This window comes from Apium graveolens, unplaced genomic scaffold, assembly GCF_009905375.1.
Source record: "Apium graveolens cultivar Ventura unplaced genomic scaffold, ASM990537v1 ctg7240, whole genome shotgun sequence".
NCBI classification, from domain to species: domain Eukaryota; kingdom Viridiplantae; phylum Streptophyta; class Magnoliopsida; order Apiales; family Apiaceae; genus Apium; species Apium graveolens.
The window spans coordinates 19,969-36,475 of NW_027420161.1; the positions used below are offsets into that span (position 1 = coordinate 19,969).

Sequence of the window (16,507 nt, forward strand, 5' to 3'; positions counted from 1 at the left end):
AAGAAGAAGAAGAAGAAGAAGAAGAAGAAGAAGAAGAAGAAGAAGAAGAAGAAGAAGAAGAAGAAGAGAAGAAGAAGAAGAAGAAGAAGAGAAGAAGAAGAAGAAGAAAGAAGAAGAAGAAGAAGACGAAGAAGAAGAAGAAGAAGAAGAAGAAGAAGGAAGAAGAAGAAGAAGAAGAAGAAGAAGAAGAGAAGAAGAAGAGAAGAAGAAGAAGAAGAAGAAGAAGAGAAGAAGAAGAAGAAGAAGAAGAAGAAGAAGAAGAAGAAGAAGAAGAAGAAGAAGAGAGAAGAAGAAGAAGAGAAGAAGAAGAAGAAGAAGAAGAAGAAGAAGAAGAAGAAGAAGAAGAAGAAGAAGAAGAAGAAGAAGAAGAAGAAGAAGAAGAAGAAGAAGAAGAAGAAGAAGAAGAAGAAGAAGAAGAAGAAGAAGAAGAAGAAGAAGAAGAAGAAGAAGAAGAGAAGAAGAAGAAGAAGAAGAGAAGAAGAAGAAGAAGAAGAAGAAGAAGAAGAAGAAGAAGAAGAAGAAGAAGAAGAAGAAGAAGAAGAAGAAGAAGAAGAAGAATACCAATTAACATACTCACACTTAATCACATATATACATCTATTTATCAATATCAATCAACAGATAATTCACCAAAAATCACATAATAACCATATAATAATCATTTATTGATAAAATAATTACACGCGATATCCCGGATATTACAGTTATAGTCTAGACTACCTATCCTAATTCCTTACATAAACTAATATAGAGTATCATGAGCGAATCATTTCAACTGGACAGGTTTAAATATGACTCTCAACCTCAACACTTCGGAAAAATCAATATACATTACCTATTTATTTTGTTTATATACGCACATACTAATTACATGCACTAAAATATTTATTATCTTAATTTATTATTTGAACTATTGTTGTCATTTGAATATTTAATTTAGTCAGTTTCTTATTTAAGTTGATTAAAAAAATTTAAGTTTGCATAATTTAACTTTTGTTGAGTAACCAAATTTAATGCACATTTTTCATTCACTCATAGAAAGATGTGAAATGATCATAACTTTAGTATTCGTGTTTATGATTAATTTTATAAAGAAAAATATGTATATGTAATTATAGTACATCAGGAGCAAGAAATTTTGAGTGAAAGTCATATATGGTAAGTTAGAATCAAGAAATATTTGAATTAGAGGCGAAAATAGAAATAAATTATATTTTATGATTTTCTTTTTGAAAAAGAAATCTATTACACCCCTTTAATATTTTAATTATAACTAGTAACATAAGAGCATTTTCAAGATATCTCTTGAACTCACGTGTAAGAACCGCTATTGACCGTTTTTTTTTTTTGGAAAAGTTTTAAACCATCTCTTACATTAAAAAATAGGGTGTATAATAAAATTAAAATTTAAAAATGATGATGATAATGATAATAATAATAATAATAATAATATATAAAGATCTAACTAGTAGATTGTTGTCTGTTTTTAAAAAAAAATTAAACAAACTCTAACATTAAAAAATGGGGTGAGTAATAAAAATAGTTTTAAAGACTATACTTATATAAAAAAGAAGACGAGTGCGTTTATATGGCGCATCTTATATCGTCTTATTCAATTTTTGAATTTTCTCATTTTTTGAGTTATTAAATATTAAAAACTACAATTAACTTATATTTTTCTAAATTTTCTCTTCAAAGCAAAAAAAAAATGAGTTAATCATATTGTTATGCCCAGATTCTTTTGGATGGATGGACAGGTTTTGGCATCTGTGAAACTGCCTTCGGCTATGACCTGAAAAAGAAGAGAATGTGAGGGATTGTTCCCCCGATTCACCTCCGGTGTGAGGATAAGAATCTGGTTGTAAAGTGGGTAAAGAAACACAAAAAAGTAAGGTGTTTGAGAGAATGAGAATGTTCCTCTTATTTCTTACTTTCCTAGGGGTTTTATACCCAATTTTACATTAATATTCTTCCGTTACACGTCATTAATGGGGAGAAATGAAAAGGGGGCATTAGGATTGCATGATCCCAACGGTTCGAGGAGAGATGGGTCTTAGCATGTGGCACTTCGTGGGTCTTCGGCTCATGGGCCTGGTGGACCTTCAGCCCAGTAGCGTAATTGTCAGATGGGCCTTCGTTCGGTGGGCCTTATTGGGCCCATAGCCAACACTTATTAAAAGCTATAATTACCTTATATTCTTCTAAACTTTCTCTCCAAGTGTTAATCTTGCGCAACAAGTCTTATATTCTTCTAAATTTTCTTTTCAAGTCAAACAAAGTTAATTTTGCACAATAAGTCAAAAAATAATAATAATATCATGTTTTTAAATCAATACATCAGAATAAAATTATAAAATAAATGATTTTTTATTGGAGAAGAGTTTATACATATCGACAGCACCTGCAACAATGGTGAGCCGCTTCCTTCCGTCTTTTCATATGTATTTGTATGTATAAGTATGTGTAAGTATTGTTTCTGAATTGAACTCTTAATTATATGATTATTTTTTATTGTATTGTGTGATTAAAGTTGTGACTGTACTGATGTTTGTGTTTTATAATTTGTGTTTCGCTTGCAAGTCCAGGTATGGTTTTATGAATTACTTTAAGGTATTTTTGTTCAGTAAAGTAATATAATAGTTATATTTTTAGGGTTGTTCTTATATTTATTATTTAATGTGATCATAAACACGTCAGTAATATGTGGTCAATTAAATTGATGGATGCTAGGAGTAGGACGTTAAAGTCTGAAGTTTATATGACTGTTGCGAAACGCAGTTTATTAGACATTGGGTTGAACTCTAGAGTTTCGATGGCAAGAAAATCGTAGAAAAGTTCAGAAAAAGCCGATAGTTCTTTTCAAAAGTTATTATTCAGAATGATCAATACTAAATCGAAAATTCAAATAATTTTATTTATTTATTATATTCTTTAAGCACATTTATAATGATGCTGCGAAGCGCGGCTTAGTAAACTAGTATAAAGATATAATTGGATCTCCTCTTTCAAAGTTTTAGAGTGATTCAGCACTCAATATCGTATCGTATTAAAATATTTAGAGTGACCGGTCACGGATCGTACGAGAAATCTGGTTAACTGACTTTGACTCCCTACAGCTACCACAGTACCAGTACCGCTACCACCCCCAAAAAATTTAGCTTTTTACTAGTGTTCTAACAGTTGGCCGACTACCCCATTAATCGATTGATTAATCGGAATTTGAGATGACTCAGTCTCGATTAATCAGAAATTAGGTCAAATACATTTTTTAAACGGTCAAAAATCGGCTCATTCGATTAAAGGGTGAATATTAATTAAAAAACACTTTTATACAAAAATTGAAATTCAAAATAATTGTTAATATTTAATAATAATATATTGATTTATATTGACTATCGTATGTTTTTAAATCCTCTTGCAGCTATCCAATTCTCTAATAATTGAGTCAGTTTTTTCATCTCCCGAAAATTTCCTTGATCGGTTCATTTACTTCACAATCTATTCAGTTTAGCTGATTTGATATGTAACTAATTTAAACGGATCACGAATTTATATATAATAACTAAGTATTGAGCAGTAATTATTATGTATAAACCAATTATCAAATAATTGTTATAAACCAATCTATTATATATCTAATACAGCAACAGGGGGTTCGCTGAGCAAATTTAATCATAAATACAATAATTAATATACATACAATATTTGTTTTACCCATTAATGTTCATTCATTATTTAATCATAAATACAGTAATTAATGAGCAAATTTAATCATAAATACAATAATTAATATCCATACAATATTTGTTTTAACCATTAATGCTCATTCATTATTTAATCATAAATACGGTAATTAATATCCATACATTATTTATTTTAATCATTAATACTCATTCATTATTATATAATTAATACAGATTCATATTTTTATTACCTCAATTAAAACATCATTAATATGCAAGTCATTAAAAATAATTTCTTCATAAAATTTACATACTCTATTAAAAAAATTAGTATAAAAAATTTAAATAATAACCATTGTATAAAAATTCATAAAATAAATAAGTTATCACATCATTAACTTATTAATATCGATTAGTTGTTTCGTACTTAATATATATATTTATTTATAACTAATTATTTTAGAGATACATGCATACATCATATAATACATAAGTTATCCCATAATTGACTTACTAATATAGATTAATAATTGCATACTTAATATATATATATATTCATTTATAACTAATTATTATAGAAATACATGCACGCATGTATACATACATACATACATCCAAACATATGTACGTATATATTTATATATATAATAATTTAGTTAGAGATGTTATATTTTCAGTGTAGGTTCTTAATTATCAGAGCAAGACAATAAAATTATTATATTACCCTCAGTTTATTTTCTATTTGGCATGGCGTAGTTTTTGTCTTATCCTTTTTATTTGCTCCAAAAATTAAAAACCTAATCTTCAAATGAAATTTCTCTTAAATTTCCCTTAAATTTCCCTTTTAGTTAATGATTCAATTTTTTTTTGTCTACAAAAATTGTCCTTATTTTTAACGTAAGTTAAATTCAAAAAACGATAATACATACATTATTAATTATCAAATTAATAATATAAATAAGTGAATTTTAAATATAAAGTAAAAATAAATATTAATATTAATAGTAATAATTTTAAATTTCATTAAAAAGAAAAAATATTTCATTTTAATAGTAGGTCTATAAAACATATATATTAAAAATTCTAATAATAATAATTATTATTATTTATATTATAGTAATAATAAGTATAATATTATTATTATTATTATAACAAAATAAACAATATTAATACATGAGAAACTTGAGTACAAAATCATGTTATTTATAAAAAGTGGTAGTACATTTAAATTATAATAAATTTTATTTTTATAAAATATTATTGTTCGTCATTAATTTTAATGATATTATCACAGTCTACCACTGACCTTTAATAACACAGTTGACTGGCATATACCATATTTATCACATTAACACTAATATTTAGATCTACTATAAACATTTGCGAATTAAATATTACAAACAAATGAACTAGATAAACTTATATATTAAATATGATTATGTGCATCACAATCATTTATACCTCTAACTGATTATATATTTATATCTAACCATGTCATACTTTAAGTATTATATTTTTGTATTTACACAAAAATCAATAAATTAAGGGCTTTTATATATATATATATATATATATATATATATATACACACACACACATACATATATATATACACACACAATATGTATATATAATATATATACACATATGTATATATGTATATGTATGTGTGAATTTATGTAAAAAAAACATTTAACTTATGGTCTTCATAATTCATAAAATATATGATAATGTTGGTTTATATTGGTATTTTACTGCGTCATTGTGACATGAACAGATAATCTAACTAAATTAAATAATCTTGGTAAAGTTTACATATGAAATACAACCAGAAAGCGCCTAGTATGCCGAGAGATGTGAATTTATTAATATTTTTTTTTAGAGAGGAGAAAGAGTTACTGAGGTCGGAAATTAAAATTGAAGAAAACTAAAATTCAAATAACAATTATAAAACAAAATCTTATGTAAACAAACACCTATATTATGTAAAATTACTAAAATTTCTAAAAAACTTCCATGGATCATCCTAAACGGTAAAAAATAAGAAATGCCACTACAAGTCTCTACGTCAATTTTAGATAAACACTATTGTACTAATGTCATCACAATAAAAATCTACTCATATATACAAATAAATCCATCATCATTAGGAGGGGGGACAACATGAAATATTATCAACAAGTATAACTAAAATAATATCGATTCACCCAATTTAGAGCATGCATGTGTATTGCACGGGATATAGAGTTAGTTAAATATTAAATATGAACTAATGATATGCGATATTATTTTTATAAATTTTATGGAAAGCTTGTGTAATTAAATTGTAAAGCACAAAAAATAGTGTGAGCGGGGCGCGGCCGTTGTAATAGGGTTTTTAATGGTGTTTTTAAAACGTAAATTCATTCAAAACGGCATTAACGGTAGGCCCTGTTTGGCAAATTAACAATCACTTTCCAAAGCATCGAATCAGCTGTCAAAGTCTACACATTTTGCTGCTACTAATGCTCTGCAAGTCTCTGCACAGTCTCAGCTCTGCAGTGCTCACTTTCATATGTTTCAGTCTCTTCTTTAAGGTACGATCTTTTTAAATCTTTAATTTATTTATCTCGTTTGTTTATTTTTAATCTGTTTTATTATCTTGTATCTTGTGTTTTAGCATGTCCTAGTTGATATATGACTCATTTAAATTTTGTTTTAATAGCTCACATTTAGACTAACTAGTTGTTGCCTAATTTTTTAATCTGGGTGTTTCAGATCTGATAAGAATTTAATCAGTACTAGTTCAAGATGGCATTTTATGAAGAAATTAAGATCTGGGTATTGTTTATCTGTTTGGTATCTCAATTGGGTCATGGCTTTTATCTTCCGGGGAGTTACCCTCATAAGTATGTTGTTGGTGATCCGTTATCGGTTAAGGTTAATTCGATTACTTCAGTCGAGACTGAGATTCCATTTGGTTATTATAGTCTGCCTTTCTGTAAGCCCGAGGAAGGTGTTAAGGACAGTGCGGAGAATTTAGGCGAGCTGTTGGTTGGTGATAGGATTGAGAATTCTCCGTATAGGTTTAAGATGAATATGAATGAGTCGGAGATTTTTTTATGTCAGACCAAGCCTTTGTCGAGTGAGGAGTTTAAGCTCATGAAAAAGAGGATTGATGAAATGTATCAAGTTAATGTGATTCTTGATAACTTGCCTGCTATTCGGTATATGAAGAAAGATAATTTTAACTTGAGGTGGACTGGATATCCGGTTGGGATCAAGGTTCAAGAAAAATATTATGTTTTTAATCATTTGAAGTTTACTGTTCTTGTGCATAAATACGAGGAGACCAATGTTGCTGGTGTTATGGGTACTGGTGATGCTGCTGAAATGATCCCTACTGTGGGAAACTCTGGACCAGGGATTCCAGGTTACATGGTTGTCAGATTCGAAGTGGTCCCGTGCAGTTTCAAGCATAATGCTGGGTCGATGAAGAAGTTGAAAACTTATGGTAAATACCCTTCTGGAATTAAGTGTGAACCTACTACTGTGGCAATGGCTATTAATGAGAATGAGCCAGTAGCCTTCAGCTATGAGGTCTCGTTTGTCGAGAGTGATATCAAGTGGCCATCTAGATGGGATGCTTATTTAAAGATGGAAGGAGCAAAAGTCCACTGGTTTTCCATTCTTAACTCTCTTATGGTGATCACATTCTTGGCTGGTATTGTCCTTGTGATTTTCTTAAGGACTGTCAGAAGGGATCTGACACGTTATGAGGAGCTTGACAAGGAGGCTCAAGCCCAAATGAATGAAGAGCTGTCAGGATGGAAGCTTGTTGTGGCTGATGTTTTCCGCGCTCCAAGCAATCCTACGTTGTTGTGTGTTATGGTAGGGGATGGAGTCCAGATTCTTGGAATGGCAGTCGTGACAATTTTGTTTGCAGCCCTTGGATTTATGTCCCCAGCTTCTCGAGGAACATTGCTCACAGGCATGCTATTTTTCTACATGTTTCTTGGAATTGCAGCTGGTTATGTTGCTGTCCGCCTGTGGAGGACAATCTTTTGTGGAAATCAAAAAGGGTGGGTCTCTGTTTCTTGGCGGGTTGCATGCTTCTTCCCTGGTATTGCCTTTTTTATTCTGACCACACTGAATTTCCTACTATGGGGTAGTCATAGCACGGGAGCCATTCCCTTTTCTCTCTTCGTAGTTCTCATTTTGCTCTGGTTTTGCATCTCTGTTCCCCTTACTTTAATTGGTGGTTATTTGGAGCAAAGGCACCTCATATTGAATACCCAGTTCGTACAAACCAGATTCCCCGAGAAATTCCTGCTCAAAATTATCCATCCTGGTTGTTAGTTCTTGGAGCTGGCACCCTCCCATTTGGCACACTTTTCATTGAGCTTTTCTTCATCATGTCCAGTATTTGGAATGGGCAGAGTGTATTACGTTTTTGGATTCCTTTTTGTTGTTCTGATCCTTCTTGTGGTGGGTTTGCGCCGAAGTGTCACTGGTTCTGACCTACATGCACCTTTGTGTGGAGGACTATAAATGGTGGTGGAAGTCTTTCTTTGCTTCCGGTTCTGTTGCAATATACATCTTCTTGTACTCCATCAACTATCTGTTTTTGACCTTAAGAGTTTGAATGGACCCGTCTCGGCAACTCTTTACTTGGGATATTCTCTCTTCATGGTTTTAGCAATCATGCTTGCAACTGGCACAGTTGGGTTTCTTTCTTCATTCTGGTTTGTCCATTATCTGTTTTCGTCTGTGAAGCTGGATTGAAGAACCTAATCTTATAGACACATCCTGGAGAGTTTATGTTATATGTACTCTTTCTTAAACTTGTTAATTTCAGAAATATAGAGGAAACAAGATATTATTATTGAGCAGGTTTGTTTTTGCAATTTTATAGAGGAGATTATAGTTTGTTAGTTGCACTCCCTTTGGTAGAATGAAAGTGATTACTATTATTCTGTACGGCTTGTTAATGTAATTCAAAATACAAACTCTGGATTTGTATTTTGAAGGAAAAAGTGTATGAAAAATGGGCTATTAGTGCCCCTTAAATGAATATAGACATTTTCTACTTACATAATCAACCAGTATATATTAAGAATTGAACAAGAACAACAAACAAATTTGGCATTCACTGTACACGACACGACGGATTCAAGTCATTTTCATTTCTGCCCTTTCCCTTCCTCTTCATTCAAGATGCGATTTTGGAAATCAGAGACCATAAGTGGTAGACCTTCCCATAAGGGGACCTTCGGCTCCCAGTTTAGAAGATCTTTCGCTTTGCTAATATCTGGTTTTCGCTTGTGAGGATCATCTGCAGTGTTCTCTCTAAATTCTATGACTGCACTGGGATCAATTGTTTCTTTCACAACCTGTAATCAACAAAGAAGCAACTTCCAGTATAGCGACAAAAACAAGGCTTTAGTAAACTAAATATGAATTAGAAAGAAAAATCGTTATAAACACAAACCTGAGCAAGCTCTAACATGGTGAACTCGCCAGGATTGCCCAGGTTAAAGGCCCTATGTGTTCACCTTCCATCAGAGCCATCAATCCATTTACCTGATAGGAAAATTTAACAAGTCTACTTCAACATCACTCTTTTAATAATCAAGAGTGCCTAAACTGTCAATATAACTCTTCATAACATTCTTCAAAAAGTTTCAACTTCCATTTTTCACATATATAAGTTCAGAATTGTGTTCTGTGTAAGCTTTGCACATAATATAGAAGCTTTTAACACCAGAATCCGCAGTTTGGTCTCTTCTAGTGCTCTAGGCAAAATATGAACTTATATGCCTAGATTTACACTAGGCTACCACTAAAGATGGTTTTCGCAACATTAAAAATAATTCAAGAGTAAAATGTACCAAATCTGCTACATATTGGAAGCTCCTGGTTGCTTTCCATCTCCATACACTGTCAACGGTTGCTTGCGGATGGCCTGCAGAAGATAGGCACAGCGGAAGAATTCTTATGTGCTGATAAGTTTGTGGACAGGTGCATCAAATTATTACAAAAACAAAGAATACCTGTGCAACAAAATTGCTGACAACACGACCATCATCTAGGCACATGCGAGGACCATATGTATTGAATATCCTTGCAATACGCACCTGCAAAAAGCACAACCAATGTGCAAGGTTTACACCTGACAGCTTCTACACAGTGCAAGAACTGAATTTTCTACAATACGATATGGCAAAAGATCAAGACAATATCTTATTTTACCTTTAAGATTAGATATTGAATTCAAAACTGTGATATTCATGTAAGGAACCAGACAAGTAACCATTGTTACTAAAAGTTTCAGCACTTGTCAATAAATTTTTTGGCTAAATTATCAATTATCAAAAAATACCACCTCAGAACTGTGTCAATCCGAAACACTCCAATTAGCTACACAAAATAGTCCACCTTCATTCTGATTTCCTCTTTGGATTCTCAAACTATTGACTACATTCACTTTACCTGCTAAAATAACTATTTCTTCAGGTAATAACTATATCATGAAGCTTCTGTACGATATTACAACCTTGATATTTGGAAATACAGTAACAAGTCATAGTAAATCAAACTTTCAAAAATGGATTAGGAGGAACTTTTCCCTGCCAAAATCAATGATTCTTTCCCTCATGAAATAAAATCGACACAATAGGTAATTCTAGCAGGCAAATTGAAAATTTTGCCTGTAACAATGTCATTTTAAGTAAGCCTTTCACTAAAATAATCAGCTGAGAGGGTAAGATGTGGTCGCTCATTAATCTGAGATGGAACATACAGCAACCCTTTGTTTATAAACATTGGCAGAGCCTTTACAAGTAATATTGTTATAGATATTTTACAGGTCCTGTTGTCTTATCTAAGATTGTAGAGGTGTTGCAGACTGAATTCTCTTCTCGGGTTGGAACTGCTAATATAACAAAACTATCTGAGGTATTTACTGACACAATGTCATCATATATATAGAACACCGTCCAAGAATTCCCTAAGTTCTCTAATTTATACAATTGACGATGTGATTGTAGATTATAACTAAACATAATCATAATTTGTCCCAAAACCTGAATAATTTGAATACGTATAAATTAAAGATAAATTTATCCATACCAATAATGTAAAGGTATATGCTAATTATACACAACCTTGAGTCTTATTGAAACTAAACTACATTTAGAAAAGAAATACCCCATTTACTCTTAGAACTTAAAAGATAGATTTTTAATTTATAAAAATTAAAATTATTATAGCAACCCCCCCCCCCCCCCCAGAGGCTGCATCTGCGCCACAAGTAATACCGCTAGTTAGTACATGCATCATGAAGAACTTTAACCTGCAATAAGTTTTTATTAATAAAGAATCAAAGATTTTTCTTAGCTACTGTATGCATCATGAACGGCAAGATCTAATAATCAAATCTAGAAAAATTAGGATAAAAACAAACAAACATCTAATCTTGGAAACGTTTAAGTGGAGATATTTCTTATAAATAACTTCCTAGATCAGAACCACATCTGCATCAATTTGGACATTGTAGATAGCATAGTTTAGTTGCTGCAGTTCTAATATGTGCTCCACGACATAATACAATATGGCATTTGCAATCCAATAATGAGCACTATATTGATCAAGCTGTATGCATACACTGATACACAAGGCAAATTGATGTGTATCTGAAGGACTATTGCCTGTGATAATGAGGGCAGAAACATAATCGACTGTAAAAACACCATTAAATGGTAGTATGGTACTAATCCTTTACAGTCCAGTAGGCTTTCTGTACAGAACTTTTACTTACTAATTATAAAAGAGTACAAAAGGGATTACACAGAAACAAAGTTTAATATTTTACCTCAACATCTGCCCCTCTATGATAATCCATAGTCAAGGTCTCCGCTGTCCGCTTCCCTTCATCATAGCAACTCCTCACACCTAAGCTTTTAATGATATGAGCATTCTTGAAACAACAGAAACAAGCAATCTAGGACAACATAAAATTTGCAATAATTCACCTATCGGATTCACATTTCCCCAATAGTCTCCTTTTGTGGGTGCTCAAGCGGGTCACCATAAACTTCACTAGTACTCGTAAGCAAAAACCTAGCCCCAATCCTCTTGGCAAGACCCAACATGTTTAAAGTACCCATCACATTTGTCTTGTAATCACAGTTAAGGATATCAAGCAATTCAATCAAATTACATACAGCTCAATCACCCTACTCATACTAATACACATAAAATCCAAACCAGCATACTCAATTATTGTATCCTGGAACAAAAACAGCTAAAAAAGACTAATAACAAATGAAGAATCCATGAATAACTAACATAAATACATAGAAAAAAAGGATATAATAGTCTTGACAGGATTATACTTGTAATGAACAGGAGAAGCAGGACAAGCTAAATGATAGAACTTCCAACAAAATAGGCTCAACAACATCATGCCTAATTAACTCAACCTCGAATCCCCGAAATGATGCATAACATTTTCTTTCCTTCCTGTAAAAAAATTATCAATCACAATCACCTCATCACCTCTACCAATCAACTTATCAACCAAATGACTCCCCACAAATCCAGCACCACCAGTAACCACAATGCGCAATCTCTTTCGCCTTATTCCCACCGGAACTCTTCGTATAGCAGCTGTCATCATGCCAGTATCTCCATAACTACTCACACCCTCATGATCCAACACACTAACAGAAGATAACAAGCGAGGATCAGAATGCGATAAACGAGACAGAGTAGGCTGCATTATAAAGAAAGCAGAAGCAATGAGAATGCCAACAAGAATAAACAACAGCCTTGTTCTTTAATGATGTAATGAATGGATCTTTGTAAGAGAGATCTGGAATGTTTATGGGCTTTTGGAGAATATGTATGATGTTGGTTCATTTCAATGTCTCTTAAATGAGACACTGGTGATGATTGTTTGTGTAATTGTTTCATTGTCTGCATTTCTTGAAACTTGTGTTTCTTGATTTGGACAACAAGATCAGATGTTGTTTAGTAGAAACAACATAGTTTCCACTGTTTTTTTCACTTGATGATCATGTGTGTCTTAAAAAAACACAGTTAACTGATTTTTAACCAACCGGGTAAAAGGACAGTTTTGTAGTTCAAAAAAGGTTGTAATAGTTTTATTTAGGATTTTTAAAGCCCATTTTTCAGTTGGGCCAAATGCTAGAGAGTTTGGTTGTGTTGGGCTTCTAATGGTTTGGGCTAATGAGTATGGAGTACACCAGAACCTATGAGAACTCTCGGAGGGGAAATGTAGTTTGAAATAATAATAAAAATAACACCTTTTTTGTGAAAATTAACTAAAATCACAACTTTTTTAAAAAACGGCTAAATTTTATAATTGGGATAGCTATTGAGAAATGGGTATTCCCGTCCGTCCAAAATAAGTATTTTATATAAAATGAGATACTACCAAATGGGTATCCGAGGTTATAACGATCATTTATTCTTTTTTTTGCCAGAAATAAAATGCATTAAAATTCAAGTCTTCTAACAATACATGAAGAAATTCTGGATGAACATCAGCTCTATTCCAGATACGCTCAGCTATTGAACTCGAGTTTCTCGCTATAAAGTGAGCGAACTTGTTCGCAGAACGCTTAACAAAATTTAACGTTACATTACGTTGTTTTAGAAATGAGAGAAGATCCTTGGCATTCACTTACTACTAGAGCCGGCCAAACGAACGGGCCGAGCGTGCCGGGCCGATTTTTTGGACGGGCCGGTTAGTTGACATCTGAAACCGTGAACGGCACGCGAGGATATACGGTTCGGGCCGAGCCGGGCCGATTACAGAGTTGGAGGACTCGTGAACGGCACGTGAATAAAGCGAATAACACGGTTCTGGCGAATAGGCGGTTTGTGCGGTTAACAAACGAATAATTTGATTAAACTAGAATAAAGAAAACTGATAGGTAGGCGGTTAACCGCTCGATTAAACTAGAACAAACGAATAATTTGATAGGTAGGCGGTTCACCGCCTTCATCAAATTCAACTCCAAAAACTATACCCCCAACTCTCTCTCTCTGCCTCTTTCTCTCTCTCCCTCCCTGCCTCTCTCTCAGTCTCTCTCTTCCTCTCTCTCTCTCTCAGCAACAAACAACAAGTTTTGAAATGGGTACATCTTGGAGTAGCAATAACAACCCCAACAGAAGAAGAAACCAAAACAATCAATACCCACCATCACAACTAATCTCATCATCAATTACTTACACTACATACCCACCTGATCCTTATGCCAATCCCCCACAGCCTTACCCACCTTACAGAGGCGCCCATGGAACCGTTCTTGGTATGACTTCCAATATAAGAAATAATTTGTTCTTGGCGCGTGAACTTTAATCGCGATTTACGAATTATTCGCGGGCCGGTTAACCGCGAATAACCCCCTCAATTTTCTGTCTGTTCGTCAACGAATTAGCCGGTTCGGGCCGGTCCGATTCCGGGCCGGTTCCGGTTTTATAAAATAGTGTTCGTATTCGGTTCGTTAAACTTGACGATTAGTGCCGAATAATTAACCGTTCGTTAACGCGCCGAATTAGGCGAATTTTGACGAGCCGAATTGCGAACGGGCCGAGCCAAACCGCTCGTTTGGCCAGCTCTACTTACTACTCTGCCCAGGTACGACAAATTAGTAGAAGAGCATCTGACCGCTTGTATCAATGCAAGATAATCTGTTTCTATAACCACCTCGGAATACTCTTTTTCCTTCACCCAACTCAAGGCATCTCGGCACCTATAGCTTCTGCCATAACAGGATCTAATCTTCCTTCCTTACATTTTGAATACGCCTCAATCAGATCTCCTAAATGATCACGAACAATCATCGAGAAACTATAAGAATTAGTCTCCTCAAAGAGCAGCATCAACATCAGTGTTGATCTTAACCTCTCCTAACTGTGGTGGTTCCCAACGCTCTTTGCCATCCGCTTGGGTCATGAACCCCAGAAAATTGTCAAATGACTTATCTTGAGCGTTCTTCCATTGATTAAGACATATATTTGCTGATGATATCACTTCTGAGGCTTCCATACTCTTTTGATTCCATACAATGTTGTTCCTATTTTTCCACAAGGACCACATGATCATGACTATCCTCTCGACTTCCTCCCTTTTATACTGTTGGGTTATATTAGACATGCACTGACTAAACACAGTGTGTGAGAAAGCTCCTGATAACTTACCTGAAGCAACCCAGCATACACTTGCAAATGGGCATGATACCAGAATGTGCATAACTGTTTCTTGCTCGACATTACACACTGGGCAAAAAGAGTTAACATTCACCCTTCTATACTGTAATTGTTCTTTCGTGGGCAGGCAATCTGATATAGCTCTCCAAATAAAAATTTTAACTTTCTGTGGAATTTTCAAGTTCCAAATGCTACGCCATAAACCAGAATTATTACTCAAGTTTTGATTTACCTCCAGACCCTGTAGCACTGCATATGCACTCTTCACTGTGTAAGTTCCTAACTTCTCTTTATTCCAATACCATGAATCAAACTCAACTCGTCCTATAGGGATTGATAAAATTAGATTAACATCTCTGTCTTCAAAAATATCATTGAGCAACTCAACATCCCATTCCTTTTGATCTGTAATCATTAAAGAAGACACTGGTTGACCCTTTATAGCATCATGAACTGTCTGCACATAAGGATTATTTTTATCTGGAAGCCAAGGATCTTTATCGATAATGATTTGATTACCTGTTCCTACTCTGCGAACGGCGCCTTACGATCATTTATTCTTAAGATGAGTATTCCAGTTAACATTTTATTAAGAGAAATGCTAAAGTCCCAAAAACAGTTCCCAAAACCGTACTTAAATGATGAGTTGTTAACATGTTATTGGATGTTCACTCATAAATAAATGGGTCCCTCGTATATTAATATGAATTGCACGAATTAAATAATGACACGTGTTATTTTAAAAATATTTTTGCAAAACTTTTTGGGTATGCAGCATTCTCTTTATAAAAAAAAATCAGGGAACAAATCTAAGCAACTGACCGAGACAAAAAAGAACATCCATCTGAACAAAACAAAACATGAACAAAACAGCCACAATATTATAGATACCCTCCATACCCTAACCATAACTGGGACTACAACAGGACCATAACTTCCTCTTACATCTCAGTTCTCACCATGCCCAGCTGCTTCAACTCCTGTATCATCTTCTTCTAGCCTGTCCTCGAATATTACGTACCTAATAGATGCAGCACCTTGGACCCCATATTCATCAGCAAATCAGCAGTAATGCTAACCTCATTTGGCCCACCCAATCCATCTCCCACAACTAACTTCATCTGGCCTTGTTCTTGGGGACCAAGCATCTAATGAACCTTGAGAAACTCGGAAATTTCTTCTTCTTTTTTACTAAATTTAATGATACATTAGATCCACGTCTTATAGTAAACAACTTGGAAATGCTCTTAGTTCATATCAAGTTTTACGGTCTTTCTCACTAATTCCAATAAAAATGATCTATTTTTATTGGTTTTTATTGGTGGAATTGATGTGAATGCAGACCATTAACATTTATTATTCAACCACCAATAAAAAGAGCTTATTTATATGGAAATTAGTGACTATTGTGTGCCTTATGGGAGTCTTGGACACACCATAGAAAATTCCCAAGTTTTAATATCTAAACATCTTGAGTTCAGTTTTTGATGATTCGATAAAATTCAAGTTCTCGCGAGCTTTACTTGAACTTGATCACAAATGTGGTGATATGATAAAATTTAAGTTTTGACGATTGTCGCCAGGACTTGATCATAAGAATATGT

The 16,507-nt window shown here is 33.5% G+C and overlaps 2 pseudogenes; one reads left to right on the forward strand and one right to left on the reverse strand.

Moving 5' to 3' along the window:
- Nucleotides 1-6,101: 6,101 nt before the first annotated feature.
- LOC141703950 (transmembrane 9 superfamily member 11-like) lies at nt 6,102-8,549 on the forward strand (annotated as a pseudogene).
- A 106-nt stretch (nt 8,550-8,655) lies between these two features.
- On the reverse strand, nt 8,656-12,664 carry LOC141703951 (UDP-glucuronic acid decarboxylase 1-like; annotated as a pseudogene).
- Between the last annotated feature and the right edge of the window lie 3,843 nt (nt 12,665-16,507).